Below are 14,809 nucleotides of genomic sequence, written 5' to 3' on the forward strand. Positions count from 1 at the left end.
TCCCTTGTTCTATGGAAACAGTGCAGAACCCTGCCAACCCCTACTAGTCTGTTTCCAGCTTCCCTGCCTCCACACCTCCGCAATGCCTCAAGACTCCGCTCCCAGCTCACAACTGGCACCTACCCAACACAGTACCGCCTGATGTCCATAGGCAAGTCCTCCACCCCCATCTGCAGACTCTGTGGAGAGGAGGAGGAGAACACACCCCACTTTGTTGCTTCCTGCCCAACCCTTCAGACCCATAGAGCTGCTTTGATTCAGCACATCAGTGCACTCAACCCTCCAGACCAAGTCATCCAGGATTTCACAGCAAATGACATCTTCATCTTCACCACTAGCACTCTGTTTCCCTATCTCTCATTACCTACCTCTCTCTCTGCTGATATTACGACCCACTGCCTCCGATACATTCTCAAAATTCACCTTGCACGCCTGAACCTTATATCACAGCTCAACGCGGATAACCGCTGATCTCCGAATACCGGAGGAAGAACAAACAAGAAGAAGAAGAAGTTGTATTGTTTAATGTGCACTCGGTTAGTCTTAATCACACACTGTGTTTTATATTAGGATCACGATCTCATCAAAATATTTACTAATCAGTATTGTTTCGGTTAGATATTTTGAACATTATGTCTTATTATTGAGCAAGTATATCTAAAGAAAGCAATTTACGTTCAAATTACAGAACAACCGGCAAAGTATTCACATATATAAATAAAAGTGTCTGGTAATTAAGACTAGCTTTGTAGATACTGCGTTTTTCCTTGGGGAAATATTTATCATGTAGATACTGCGTTTTTCCTTGGGGAAAGTGCAAGTTAAGTGTAGATACTGCGTTTGGCAGTTACGGAAAAGTGGCTTTCTAAACATTTTTTCAAAAATCTGAATATGTCATATGAAGAAGGATTGCCCACTGACTATATTTATGCAAAAAAGTGAAAATCGCCAAAAATGTTAGATACTGCGTTTTTCCTTGGGGGGGGGGGGGGGGGGGGGGGGGCAGTGTGCCCAACTCAACATTAAAGCAAATTCAAGGTCAAGAGCACAAACCTGGACAATATAAGGGGGGTACCAGTAATACGGTAATTCTTAATTGTTGATACATGTAGGAATCCTAAAGATTTAGTGAGTGGATGTTTCATGTTTGTAAATGTTTGTAGTTTTTTGAGAAAACACTTACAAGTAGTTGCTACACCTCTAAGGAAATCTCAGATACAAAAGTACTGTGAAGAGGTAAAATCAAGAGTTTTTATTTGTATAATTTGAGTGAGCATCATGACACAAAAAGGCACCCAGCATTTACACAGTTTATTAGCAGTTGAAAGCAAAGGAATATATCGTCGCTGGTGTGACAAGACCTCGTAAACTACAAAATGTCAAATGTTCAGGAGAACCAAAACACATGGCGGCCAAAAAGCACTGTGGCAAATGGGATAGCTTTTCATTTGACATGCCGTGGTGGCTTCATTTTTGGAGTAATATAAAGACAGTTTTGATTTGGACAGGATATCACTTTCTAATTCATTTTTTGACCATTAATCGAAAAAAAAAAGTCATTTTCACCAAAATTGCAGATACAAGGTCTTGTCACCCAAGCGATGAAATGCTTTTGACGGTCAAAAAAAAAAAGGGGGGGGGGGGAGGGGAATCACTATACAAGTCACACTCTAACGCCCCGACATGTCATCACGTACATGTATGTTGTGGAATTCTGCTACGCTACCCACAACATTGTCTCAATACTCATTAACTATACACAGCCCAGTTGCTGTACATGGTACGTCGCGACAGGGCTGTACGCGCGCGACCACCAACCACTAGGAGAGCGACGTAATCGTATCACGATAGCTTTGAATTTTGATACTTAACATCATTTTTGTCACCTCAAACTCATCGAGTATACTCTTCAATATTTACTCTACATCTGATGCTATCAGTATTCAAATGTACGCAATGAAACTTACCGAAATTGATCATCATATCCAGCATGTCCACACGGTACACAATCTTTCACGCCAGGCCTAACTATACACTTGAACACAGCCCAGTCGCTTTACATGGTACGTCGCGACGTACCATGTAGAGCGACTGGGCTGTGTATATACTCAGTTAGGCCTGGCGTGAAAGATTGTGTACCGTGTGGACATGCTGGATATGATGATCAATTTCGGTAAGTTTCATTGCGTACATTTGAATACTGATAGCATCAGATGTAGAGTAAATATTGAAGAGTATACTCGATGAGTTTGAGGTGACAAAAATGATGTTAAGTATCAAAATTCAAAGCTATCGTGATACGATTACGTCGCTCTCCTAGTGGTTGGTGGTCGCGCGCGTACAGCCCTGTCGCGACGAACCATGTACAGCGACTGGGCTGTGTATAGTTGAAATACTCATTTGGGGAATGAATAAAGTGATCCCTGTCATGAAGATCTACAGTAAAATTTTATGTCATATCTTTCTCTAACACCTCTGTCCTATCCCACACATTCAAATTTAAAATCTTGACCACTGTTGACAAGTCCTCCTGATCAGTCTCAGAAAATGTGTTAACATCGAGATTGAGTTTTGATCGATGAACAGGGCCGCATTTTTCCATATCAATGGATTAAAGGGAAGAAAAAAGGGAAGTAACTGAATGCCGTTATAACACAGGCGGGCGAGGCTTCTCGCTTTGAATACATACAAATACTACGATAGATGTAATGTTTACCTGCCCTGTCCGATCCTGCGCTGTGCTGTCGGTCGTCGGCGGTGGTGCAAGCTGCGGTAGGGATGCTGTGTGCCTCCCTGCCGTGCCCCGTGCACTGGCCCTCAAATTGTGCTGTACGCTACCTAGCTGCTAAATGGAGCTTGTAACTGTACAGTAAAAGCTTTCCAAAATACTAGAAAATCCACATTCCGCCGTCAAAGATAACATGTGTGAAAAGTGGATGGAGGCAGAGTCCTTCATATGCACACCCTCCAGTGTCTATTTACAGGATTTCAGGAACAATCAAATTAATACGACCGGTGGAGTATCTAGCTTAGAACGGCTCTGTCCTGCCGTGTGCTGTCCGGCGGCATGTCCATTGGTACCACACCGAGATTGGTACATGTACCATAACACTAGTAGTGGTGTTGACACAAGAGGGCGGCAACCTTGCAAAGATCAGCTAGGAGGGTTTTTTTGTGGGGACTTTAAAGGGACTGTACAGTAATGATTGAGGTGGGGGTTCATGTTTTGAACATTCTTAAGTGAGATAATGAGAAACCTCATGTGAAATATGAAAGAGCATGTAATTTTAAGAAGGATTCAACTTTTATTTGATGAAAATCGGTTTTGAAATGGGTGAGATATCCCCAAAAGTGATAATATTAAAAGGCGACATGCCCCAACTTTATTAGGACCTCTTTGTTTCACCTTGTTTATGGATAACTCAGCCATTTCAAAACCGATTTTCATCAAATAAACTTTTGATTCCCATTAGAATCGCACGCTCTTTGACATCTCATAGAGTGGTTTCTGAATATCTCGCAAAACGTAAAAAGCTAAATTCTCGCCTCGCCCAGAACTGTACACACCCTTTAATATGATTCGAAATTTTGATTATGATATTTCGAGTAAAAAGAGTACTATAGGCCATCAGTTTAATTTAGAATTTGAACATTTCCTTGGAACCTTCGATGCCTTAGACATATGGAGGAAAAGAAATCCAGGGGCCTGTCTTATAAAGACTTGTGATAGAAGTCAATCACAAGTTTTTTGTGTGCTGCAATGCAAGTTGCGATTGATTTGGGGACTTGTGATTGATTTGAAGGCTTTATAAGACGGGGCCCAGATATCAAGATCCAATTTACATATAAGCAGAAGAACCCTTTGATACAAAGTAGGTTAGATTATTGGATAATTTCTAATCAGTTGGAGAAGCAAATTTTAGAGTGTAATATTTTTTCATCAATTGCCCCTGATCACTCGGCTATTCAGTTAGGATTGATCTTAAATTACAACATTTCAAAGAATATAGGACCATCTTATTGGAAGTTTAATAATAGTTTGTGTTTAGATAAAGAATATGTATTTTTGTTTGAGAGCAGAAATTAAATCTATAATAGAGCAAGGAAAGAAGGAGTTTACAGATGTTAGAGTCCTTTGGGATTTTGTTAAAATGAAAATTCGTGAAATAACAAAAAATATTCGAAAGGAAAGGCGCAAGAAATACAGGAAAAAATAAGGAAATTGCAGAAAAATATTTCTGATTTAGAACAATTGTTAATTATTTCCAAAGATAATGATATTTTACATCAATTAGAATTGAAGAGAAATGAGATGAAAGGATTATATGATCAGAAAGTAGCGGGATTAAAAGTGAGATCGCGGGCTAAGTGGTGTGAGGAAAGTGAAATTAATGAAAATTATTTTAAACAATTATTAGCATCTAATCAGAGAAAAATATTTATAGATAAATTAAAATTAGAAGATAGTGTAGAAATTACTGATTCGAAGCAGATTCTGAAAGAAATTAAAAAATTTTATCAACATTTGTATTCTCAAGGTGAGATAATAGACAATAAAGAGGATCTTTTTTTTTAAATATGCCTCATTTGAATATAGGTGAAGACAGTAAAAAATCATGTGATGAGAAGATTACAATGGGTGAATGTATTTCGATATTAAATAAAATGCCTTTAAATAAATCACCAGGAAATGATGGATTAACAGTTGAATTTTATCGAACATTTTGGTCTGATATAGGAAACCTTGTTTTAGAATCCTTTAATGCAGCTTTTGAGAAAGGGGAATTATCAATCTCACAAAGACAGGGCGTAATAACAATAATTAAAAAAGAAGATAAAGATCCTTTGTATATTCGTAATTACCGACCAATTACCCTTCTTAATGTAGACTACAAACTTTTATCTAAAGTTTTATCCGAAAGAATAAAATTGGTATTAGGAGAAGTTATACACGTAGATCAAGTTGGATTTTTGCCTGAGAGGAATATTGGAGAGGCTGTTAGGGTTATTGATGATATTATATTTTATACGCAGTTGTACAATGTGCAGGGCTATTTAGTGACAGTCGACTTTGAGAAAGCTTTTGACACCGTCTCACACTCTTACATGAAATTATTAATGACAAAATATGGCTTTGGTCCATATTTTTGTAGATGGATAGAAGTCTTATACAACAATGCAATTAGTTGTGTTATGAATGGAGGCTTCTCCACGGGATACTTCGAAATAGGTAGGGGAGTAAGGCAAGGGGATCCCTTGTCTCCATACCTCTTTCTGTTGATTATAGAAACACTAGCATTGTTTAATCGAAATGAAAAAGATTTAAAGGGTATCTTGATTGGTGATATGGAGACAAAGATAGTAATGTATGCAGATGATTGTTCAATTTTTGTGAAAGAAAAACGTGATATAGAAAGATTAGATAATATATTGGATTCTTTTTATTATACATCGGGATTAAAGATAAACAGGGATAAGACATATATTATGAAACTGGGGTCTTCTAGTCAGATTAATGATAACTTGACTGGAATAACGCTGGGCAAATTGGTTCAAACAGTTAAAATGCTAGGAATATATTTTTCTTTAGATATTAATGTTAAAGAAGAAATGAATTATAAAGAAATTTTGAGTAAAATAAAAAAAATGTTGGGATGGTGGAAGCAAAGGGATTTGACCCTTTTTGGGAAAATTCAACTGGTTAAAGTATTTGCTATATCTAAACTATTATACGTTTCTTCAATAATGTCAGTACCTCGATGGGTTTTCAGAGAGGTGGAAACGATTTGTTTTAATTTTATTTGGAACGGTCGTGACAAAATAAAGAGAAATTTATTGTATTTGAATTATGATAAAGGGGGAATGAAAATGCTGAATTTTAGGTACATGGTGTATGCCCAGCGCGTAATGTGGATTAAGAGACTTTTTAGAGGTGATAAGAATATGAAATGGAAACAGTTTTTTGAACATGTATTTTAAAAAAAGTAGGAGGGAGATTAATTTTTCACTGTAATTATGATCCCCGGTTATTAAATATTAAAGCGCCGAAGTTGTATTTAGAATTTTTAGATATTTGGGATTATTTGAAAGGAAAAAATGTAATTGTTAAAGAAACGTATAATGAAAATCAAATAATTTTTAATAATTTTTTTATTTCAGGTAGGAATTTTCCCTTTAATGAAAAATTATTTAAAGCTAATGTTTTTCAAGTTAAACATGTCATTGACGCTGGTGGAAAAATTAGACCAGGGGCTTATTTTATTAGAAAGGGCCTAAATGCAAACGATTTAATTTCTCTTTATGAATTGTATGATAAATTTCCAGCAGAATGGAAGGTGGCGAGAAAAGGTAACATGAGGGATCATATTTTGAGTGATAACCCTGCTGATGTTTTTGAAATTAGTCTTAATATAAACAAAAAAGTGTACCCCTTATAGTGTCAGTATCTTCAAAAATGATATACAATATTTTTATTGGTACCATTGAAGATTCTTTTCTTTCAAAACACCCAGAAGTATTAGCATTAAACATGGATAGATCGGCTATTGCAGTTTGTTTTTCTATTCCTAGAATTTCGACACTAGACTGGAAGCTGAGAGAATTCCAATATAAGCTTCTGCACAATGTTATTTTTTGTAATGATAAACTCCACCAGTTTGGAATAACACAATCAAATCTGTACTCCTTTTGTAGGGAAGAGGTTGAAACATATTATCATATATTTTATGACTGTCCTTTAGTTTATCGAATATGGAACGAGGTAGGAAATAAACTAAAATTTCTTCAGTTTGTTAATATAAATTGGCTTGACGTTTTACTTGGATTCAGGGAAAATATCAAACTCGATGCTTTGTTGAATCATGTGTTAATTTTGATTAAGCATATGATTTTTGCTAACCGTAAAAGTGGAAGAGTTCCAACCTGTAAAGAAATATTTAAGGCAATTGCCACCTCAAAACAGTCTGAATATGATAATGAAAAAGCAACTTTAAAGGATAAATTGACATTACATTACGCGAAATGGGAAAATTATACTTCATGAAATACCGGGTTTAATTATTGCATCCTGTTAAGACATATCTTTTGTATTTATCTCAGTCAATCTACTTAAAATGAATGGAATATCCTGTGTTTTCCTTTGCCCGCTCCATATACTGGTTCTTTTTCTCTGATCGTCATTATTAAAGCTTAATTATCTGGTTATGAAACTCCACTTGCCTATGACATAGAGAGATATTAGTTCTCATGATGTTTATAACTGGTGAATAGATTACATTTTAAAGATTTTGTAATTCCATCACCTCTCATGTTTCCTGTACAGTGTATTTGTTTTAGATAAAATCTTTATTCAGACTGGTGACTGAATCATGTCAAGTGTGTACAATTTATTAATGTTTAATCTATATTTTGCACAAACCTTTTTGTTGTCCGTCAAACAGTGTAATATAGATATTTTGTGTCACTACAATGTAACAATGTTGATTGGTCTGAATAAAGGCTATAAAAAGCGTCAAAAAAACAAAACAAAACAAAACTAGAAATGTCGCTACAGCGACTGGTTATACCCCCGCCAAACAACATTTCATAAGCTTTGGTCAAAACAACATTTCATAAGCTTTGGTCAAAAAACTGAGGAAGTAGTTAAATCCGCAAGAACTTTCCTTGATCTTCTGCCATTAATATGCCGTTACCATGGCAACGTACTTTCGGGTACTGTCGAAAAATGCGTCTTGCACATCTACAACCAAAGGCACACATCTGTACCAAGTTTCATGGAAATTGGGCAAAAACTGAGGAAGTAGTTTGCAACACAAAATTTTCCATCATTTTGGCTCATAATATGTGAGCGTGTTACCATGGCAACATACTTTTTGTAACTGTCAAGAAATGTGTCATGCTGACCTATATCCTAAGACAAACATTCAATATGAATTCCATGAGAATTGGAAGAACACTGATGAAGCAGTTTTGCCATGAAGCATTTTGCCCTATATTTTACCAATAACATGCCGTTACCATGGCAAAGCACTTTTTGCCACTGCGGAAATATGTGTCTTGCACATTAACATATTCAGATGAACATCTGTACCTAATTTCATAAAAATTGATCAAAAACTGTGGGAGGAGTTCACGACGCAAGATTTGTACCCATTTTTGCCCATAATATGCCGTTACCATGGCAACGTACTTTTGGGTACTGTCAAAAAATACGTCTTGCACATCTACAACCCAAGGCACACATCTGTGCCAAGTTTTATGGGAATCGGTTGAAAACTGAGGAAGTAGTTCGCGACGCAAGATTTGCAACGGACCGACCGCCCGACCGACCGACCGCCCGACCGACCGCCCGACCGCCCGACCGTCCGCTGATTCCTTACCCCCTTCAAACTTCGTTTGGCGGGGGTATAAAAAAACCAGAGATGGGTTCACTGCTGAATTTTGTGCCAATCAAAGAGCAAGTGGTGGAGAGAATAGAAGGAAAAAATCTCTTTGGAGCCATTCAATCATGGACCTAGGTCCATGATTTAATGCAGGCCTACATATACGACGTTCTTTAGTTCGCACTTTCAGTTAAATGTATTTATCATGAATCAGGTCTTTGAAATGTCTGTCCAGTCTTATGTTGGTTTAATCTAGAACATTCTTTCCGCACTTCATCAAACTTTCCTCCGTTTTGACTTCGACTATTACACGTGCATTGCTACAATATTAAAGTCTTTTGCGGGTAAACTGACTTTTCTCACCGATTTGAAAAAGGGAGAAGGGAGAAGGGATTCTCCAACCACTTCCAGTGGCCCGTTGCATGAAACTTACCGTTGAATTTCAATGGTAACTACCATCAAAATTAGGCGTCACAGCCAATCAGCATCAAGGATTATAAGCTTTACCGCTAATTTGAAGACTTACCGCTAGAAAGGAGCGGTAAGTTAAGCGGTAAGGGTTTTATGCAACAGGGCACGGGAGTCTATTTTGTTTCACTGCAGCTTTATGTCATCAATGGGAGGATGATGTGATAGTACAAATCTGCAATTCGGTTGGCTTATGAACGCATTAGAGACTCGCCACAAGTTTACGGGGGAAAATAACTTCGGAGAATATAATTTGCCAACTTCATTTAGGTAACCTCCCTTGCTGGTGACAAGCTGAAAACTGACTGATCTTTCCCAAAGTTTTACACCTAATTTTTGGGGGTCTCCAACTTGCCCCTCTCAAGCGAGTAATGTTTCTTCTTGCGCCCGTTATTCCAGAGCACTTTAATGCAACGTCGCCATCTCGTGGCCACATCAATCATTGTATCGACTGAACAAAAAAAAAAAAAAAGAAATAAAAAATAAAATAAAATAAAATCTTTCTCTTACTGGTAGTCGTGCGTCCTTCAGGCTTGAAAATTATTACAGGCATAAGTCGTGCTGTGTGTGCATGCTATGCTTGTGCAAATGTGCAGTTGTATAAAATATCTGAGGGTGCTGGATAAAACATAAAAAAAAGTTTACTTGTAGCACTTACCTTGTGCAGGTCAGAAGATGATTGTATATTACATCATTTTTGTAAGAGGATAACATTCAAAGAGGACTTGTTGAGGCAAAAGATGTTTTACTATATTCAATTCCCTTTTGCTAATTGTGAAGATGTCAGGATTATTTCTAAAAGTTTGATAGAATCCCTTTTGTATAATGATGAACCATCGACATGTGGATCACAATTTATACGAGGATTAGCATTTTTTTTTTGTATATTATATTCAATAGTTTATTTATTTCTATCATCAAAAGAAAAGAACAAGTTGACATAATCCAAAGTGATACAATATTTTCATTTTTTCTTACACTCGTCTGATAAAGGATTTTTTTTTCAAATACAATATAAAGTATATGCACGAATGATGTCATAAAAAAAGAAACAATGCACTTTGCCATGGCAACAAAAATAGTAAATAATCACAAAGATGGAAAACAGTGTTCCACTAAAAAAGCCAAACTTGTAAGACTTGGAACACTGGGACAAAACAACAACCGCACCAATTTGGTATACCAATAAAACATATTCATTTTAAATTCTTCTATATACTATTGCACATTTACTTATTGATATAATTATGATGCTGGTACTATGAACAATACATACTAGGATTTTGAAATGCAAACATGTAAACTATATAACATATCACATTTGTGGCACAGACACTATGGGGCCAGGTATGCCAGGAAAATTGAACAGAAAGGAAGATATGCAATCGGCCAAAAGAAAAAAAAAACAACCACACACACATAACGACAACAACAACAATAACAACACAAAACACAGAAATAACAGAACTTGAGGAAATGCACTCAGACAGATACTGGACAACGAAGAACGAGGAAAGAGGAGCAGGGAAGAATAGAGAAGGAAAAGGAGAGGGGAAAAGTAGAGGGATGGACAAGGTCTGTGGACACTCTACAAAATCTCAAGGAAAAGTGAAACATGACGGGTTTTTCCATTAAACAAAATTAACTGATATATTTAGAAAACAAATATTTTTAAAGTTTATACTTAAATGTAATTAACTTCACAGATTCTTTTAAATCATTATCTAAGCTATTCCAAAATTCCAATTTGAGAGTGTAGTCTGAAAATGCGTGAAATTTGTTTCACCAATATTCACAGATCTTGAACCAAGATGATAGTTGTTGTTTTTTTTTTCAGTCTGAGTCTAATATGAGAATAAAGTAATGGTGGTTATGAAGGGTAGCTAAAATAGCGTAGTGTCATCCGTAAACAATAGAAACTAAAGAATCGCCAGCGGTTTCATAATTCTATCATAATGGAACAGAATAGGGACCAAGTATATTGATCCTTGGGGGACAACATACACATTGGATATTTGACAAGGATGAATCGTGACCGTCTACGTTGCCTATCAGGTAGGTAACTTTTAGACAAGAATTAAGCTGGGCCTCGAGGCGTAATTCATCTAGTCTAATCTGTATATAAAGGAAAATTCTATACCTGTTTTATGGTTTCAAAGGTATCGCTTAAATCCATAAGTATGGCAACAATAATGTGCTCTTTCTGGTAGAACTGTTTTGAAACTTTACCTGCTAACTTTGCGATAGTAAAATCAGGCTAAAATTTTTTCCTAAAACCTCATGCTTACAATTTATTGCACGAGATCATTTACACATAAAACTTCATCTGACACTGTCTGATATTATGATTTATCAATGTTATCGCTTGGAGTGAACATAATTCTATAGTACTATGAAATATCTTTCTATTTGTACGTGATATCGCAACTTCGCTCTTTCTCGGGCTTTAGGTTCAGATTTAAAACCGTAAATTGTTTAATTCTTCTGCGAGTTTTCTTGCTGTGCTTGTTAAACGACAAATTATCTTTTTTTTTTGTAACTGCATGTTGTGATATGTTATAACGTTCATGGTTTTTGTTATGTTTTCCTCAATATCTATTATTATGAACGTAATTAATCATTTTGGATTAATTTGCGAAACGGGGCCCCCATGAAAGACGGGAAGTAACAATCATTACTAATAATGAGGATGGCCTACCAGTCGTATCTTGAACTTTTTATCTGATTTTCATTATTGTACCTTTTTTTTTTCAAGTGGAAGTAACGTATATAAACAACAAAAACCAACATGAAAATCTTGCTCACACGAAGTCGCAGTTTATTACAATTGCATTTTGGGAGCCTCAGAATGATTTTCAGACTTTTACATTTGAACAACTATAAATCATTTAAACTGAGTACAGAGTTTCAGAATTTACATCAGTGATTGGGATGAGGAATGAGAATGTTTTCAAAATTTATAACAAATTGCAATGAACAAGGATGATGACATGGCAGCCTCACCATAAGAATGCATGAGTTGGGGCTCACGGAAGCAGAACAAAAGAAGAAGGTATGCATAGATTTTTCACAGGTGAAATTGTTGAGAAAGTGGTATTGTAATGGAATTGCACTGCTACATTTCTGAAATATAACTATGAGGCTCTGATGTCATCAACACTGTTCAGTGTAATTTGTTTAAGATTTTCAATTTATTGGTTTCTCTGCTCAAGGACCACAACAAATTCCACGAATCTATACATGGAGCTGTTGATTTATGTACTTATGAAAATCGTCTGGAATGTCCCTTTAACGATCCGATTTCATGTTTAATTATTCTCTTTATTATATATACAATACAATATGCTATAACATACGATACAGTACAATACAATCAAAATACAATACACAATACAATACAATACAATACACTCTAAAAAAATCCGGGTCAGAACTGACCCGGAACTGGGTCCGTTGGGGTCACACACCGTTCCGGGTCAGAAATGACTTGGACTTTGCTGCCCTTCTTTGGCAAAAGGAAGCAAGTGACAAAAGTGACATTTGTCATAAAAGAGCAAAATGTGTCTGTCATTTACACTGACGATAATGGACTATCATGATGTCTTATCTAACATATCTCTTAGTAGGATGAGTGTTTCTGCATGAAATTTGGCCTGGAAGAAGAGCTCATATTGTGAATTATGAAAACTATATGAATAAGTCAAATTCGGATGGTATGTCACTTGCTTCCTTTTGCCGAAGTAGGGCAGTTTGGTCATGCAGAACCGGAATTGGGTCACCCTGACCCAATTCAAAACTCTAAATGGGGTCATAGCATATCTGACCCCATTCCTTGTCATTTCTGACCCGGAGCGGGGTGACCCAAACGGACTCTTTCCGGGTCAGTTCTGACCCGCATGTTTTAAGAGTGTACAATACAATACAATACAATACAATACAATACAATACAATACAATACAATACAATACAATACAATACAAGTAAGGTGTTGCACGAGTAAAAGGTTAAACTCTTTCAGCTAGAGAATATCAAATTCTAGGAATACCATCATAGGCCTATAACTGCTGAGGCTGTCGAGGCAACATCAGTGAACGCCTTCAAGTCTAAGCTCAACGATCACTGGAAACAGGAACATAAATTCAGATTGCATAAACTGATCACCCCGTGGATACATCATATGTATCTCCTCATGCTCAGGATTGGATCCTTTGAATGGCCCTCTACAAGGCTTTGACTTACCGGGAGTCATCATAGGTAATTCAGGTAACACAATGCAATACAATAAACGTTTAGTACGCTCTTCCCATAAGGCTCAGAGCGCATACAAAATTACAGAAATTTAACTTAAACACATACAAATGCAAGTACTTTTGCGAGCATGATTCGATGTACCATTTGGACATCAAAAAAACAGGTTCAATAGACAATATAATATACAAATCTGGAGATGGTTTAACTATCTACAGAATATATTATATAGTGTAACGGAGGAATGACTGCTCGCAGACGTTGCAGTATGTTCACTTTGCCTTTAATTCTCCCAAGCTTTCGACCTAGTTACAGATCTTTTTCAAGGGCTTGGGACGTAAACAAACAAGCAACCAATTTGCAAACATGTGAACAGAATAAGGCAAAAACAAGGCAAAATAAAAGAAAGTCAAAAGAAAATCAAAGGGAATAACAGAGCAGCAATATTATGACATACATTGGCAGTGAAAATGATGAAACAGTAGTAACAGTATAGCATAAATAAACAATAACAGCGGTAATGATTACAATGAAACTATTCAAAATACATAAAGCAACAAAATTGATGGAACCGTATACAATAAGATAAAACACACTGCTTACATTATATATATATATATATATATATATATATATATATATATATATGAAGGGTTTGTTTGCAAAAACCGATAAGTCCATTTTTGAAGATTTTGAAGTAAGATCTCTGTCAAAAAGTACAAAATGATACCGTTTAAATGATTTATTGGTCACTACATATAAAGGTATATTTTTGAAGTTATGGTCAAAAGAAGCAAAAATTTTCCTATTATTCTCTCTATTTTTCTTGAACTTTAATCGCGAATATCTCCATTTGGCATATATGGACTTATCGGTTTCTGCAAACAAACTCTTCATATATAAATACTATAATGTATATATATATATACTAAATATATACATATATAAATATAAATCATATATAATATATGATATATATTCTTCGTATAATAGTACATGTATGACTATACATACACTCGTTAAGATTTTCAAAAATTTATACTTTTAGATATTTTCATTGGTATTTAATTGCCCGATTTCTTACAAACATGGCAGTCTTTACATTTTTTGATCTGTCAATCTTAAGTCATGCCTGATACAGGTGTAATCGTCATTTTGCACCAATAAACAATGTTAAGCTGGATGGATTCGTAGTAAACAAACAAACAAACAGAGGGACGGACAAGCAAAGCTCCCGCCTCCCCCCCCCCCCCCAAAAAAAAAAAATAGAGCAAACTACACTTAACTGTATAATACAGTTTTGTTTGCACGCGGGAACTCACACCACATGTGCGTTATAGGCGAATAGACACCATAATGAAAGCATAGTCACGTAATCATCTGCCTCCGTCCCCTGAATAAAGAAGTTCTGATGAATATGTTCACATGAAGAGTATGTGAGGGGGGGGGGGGTAGGTGGAGACTTTATGTTTGTCTTTTCTTGATTTTTTTTTTCATCAAAGAAGATGAAAATATATACATATATATATATATATAGATAGATATAGATATATACATATAGGTCCGTCGGGAAGGCTTTTTAGAAAAATTAGCGCTCTCTTCCTTTCTCTCTCTTTTCTCTCTCTTCCTTTTTTTTTTTTTTTTTGAATAAAGGTGCGTTTTGGAGAGCCATTTTCTACAGTTGAGGGGGGAAAAAGAGGAAGGGGGAACTC

The sequence above is a fragment of the Diadema setosum genome, chromosome 21, assembly GCF_964275005.1.
Source record: "Diadema setosum chromosome 21, eeDiaSeto1, whole genome shotgun sequence".
In the NCBI taxonomy this organism is placed as follows: Eukaryota; Metazoa; Echinodermata; class Echinoidea; order Diadematoida; family Diadematidae; genus Diadema; species Diadema setosum.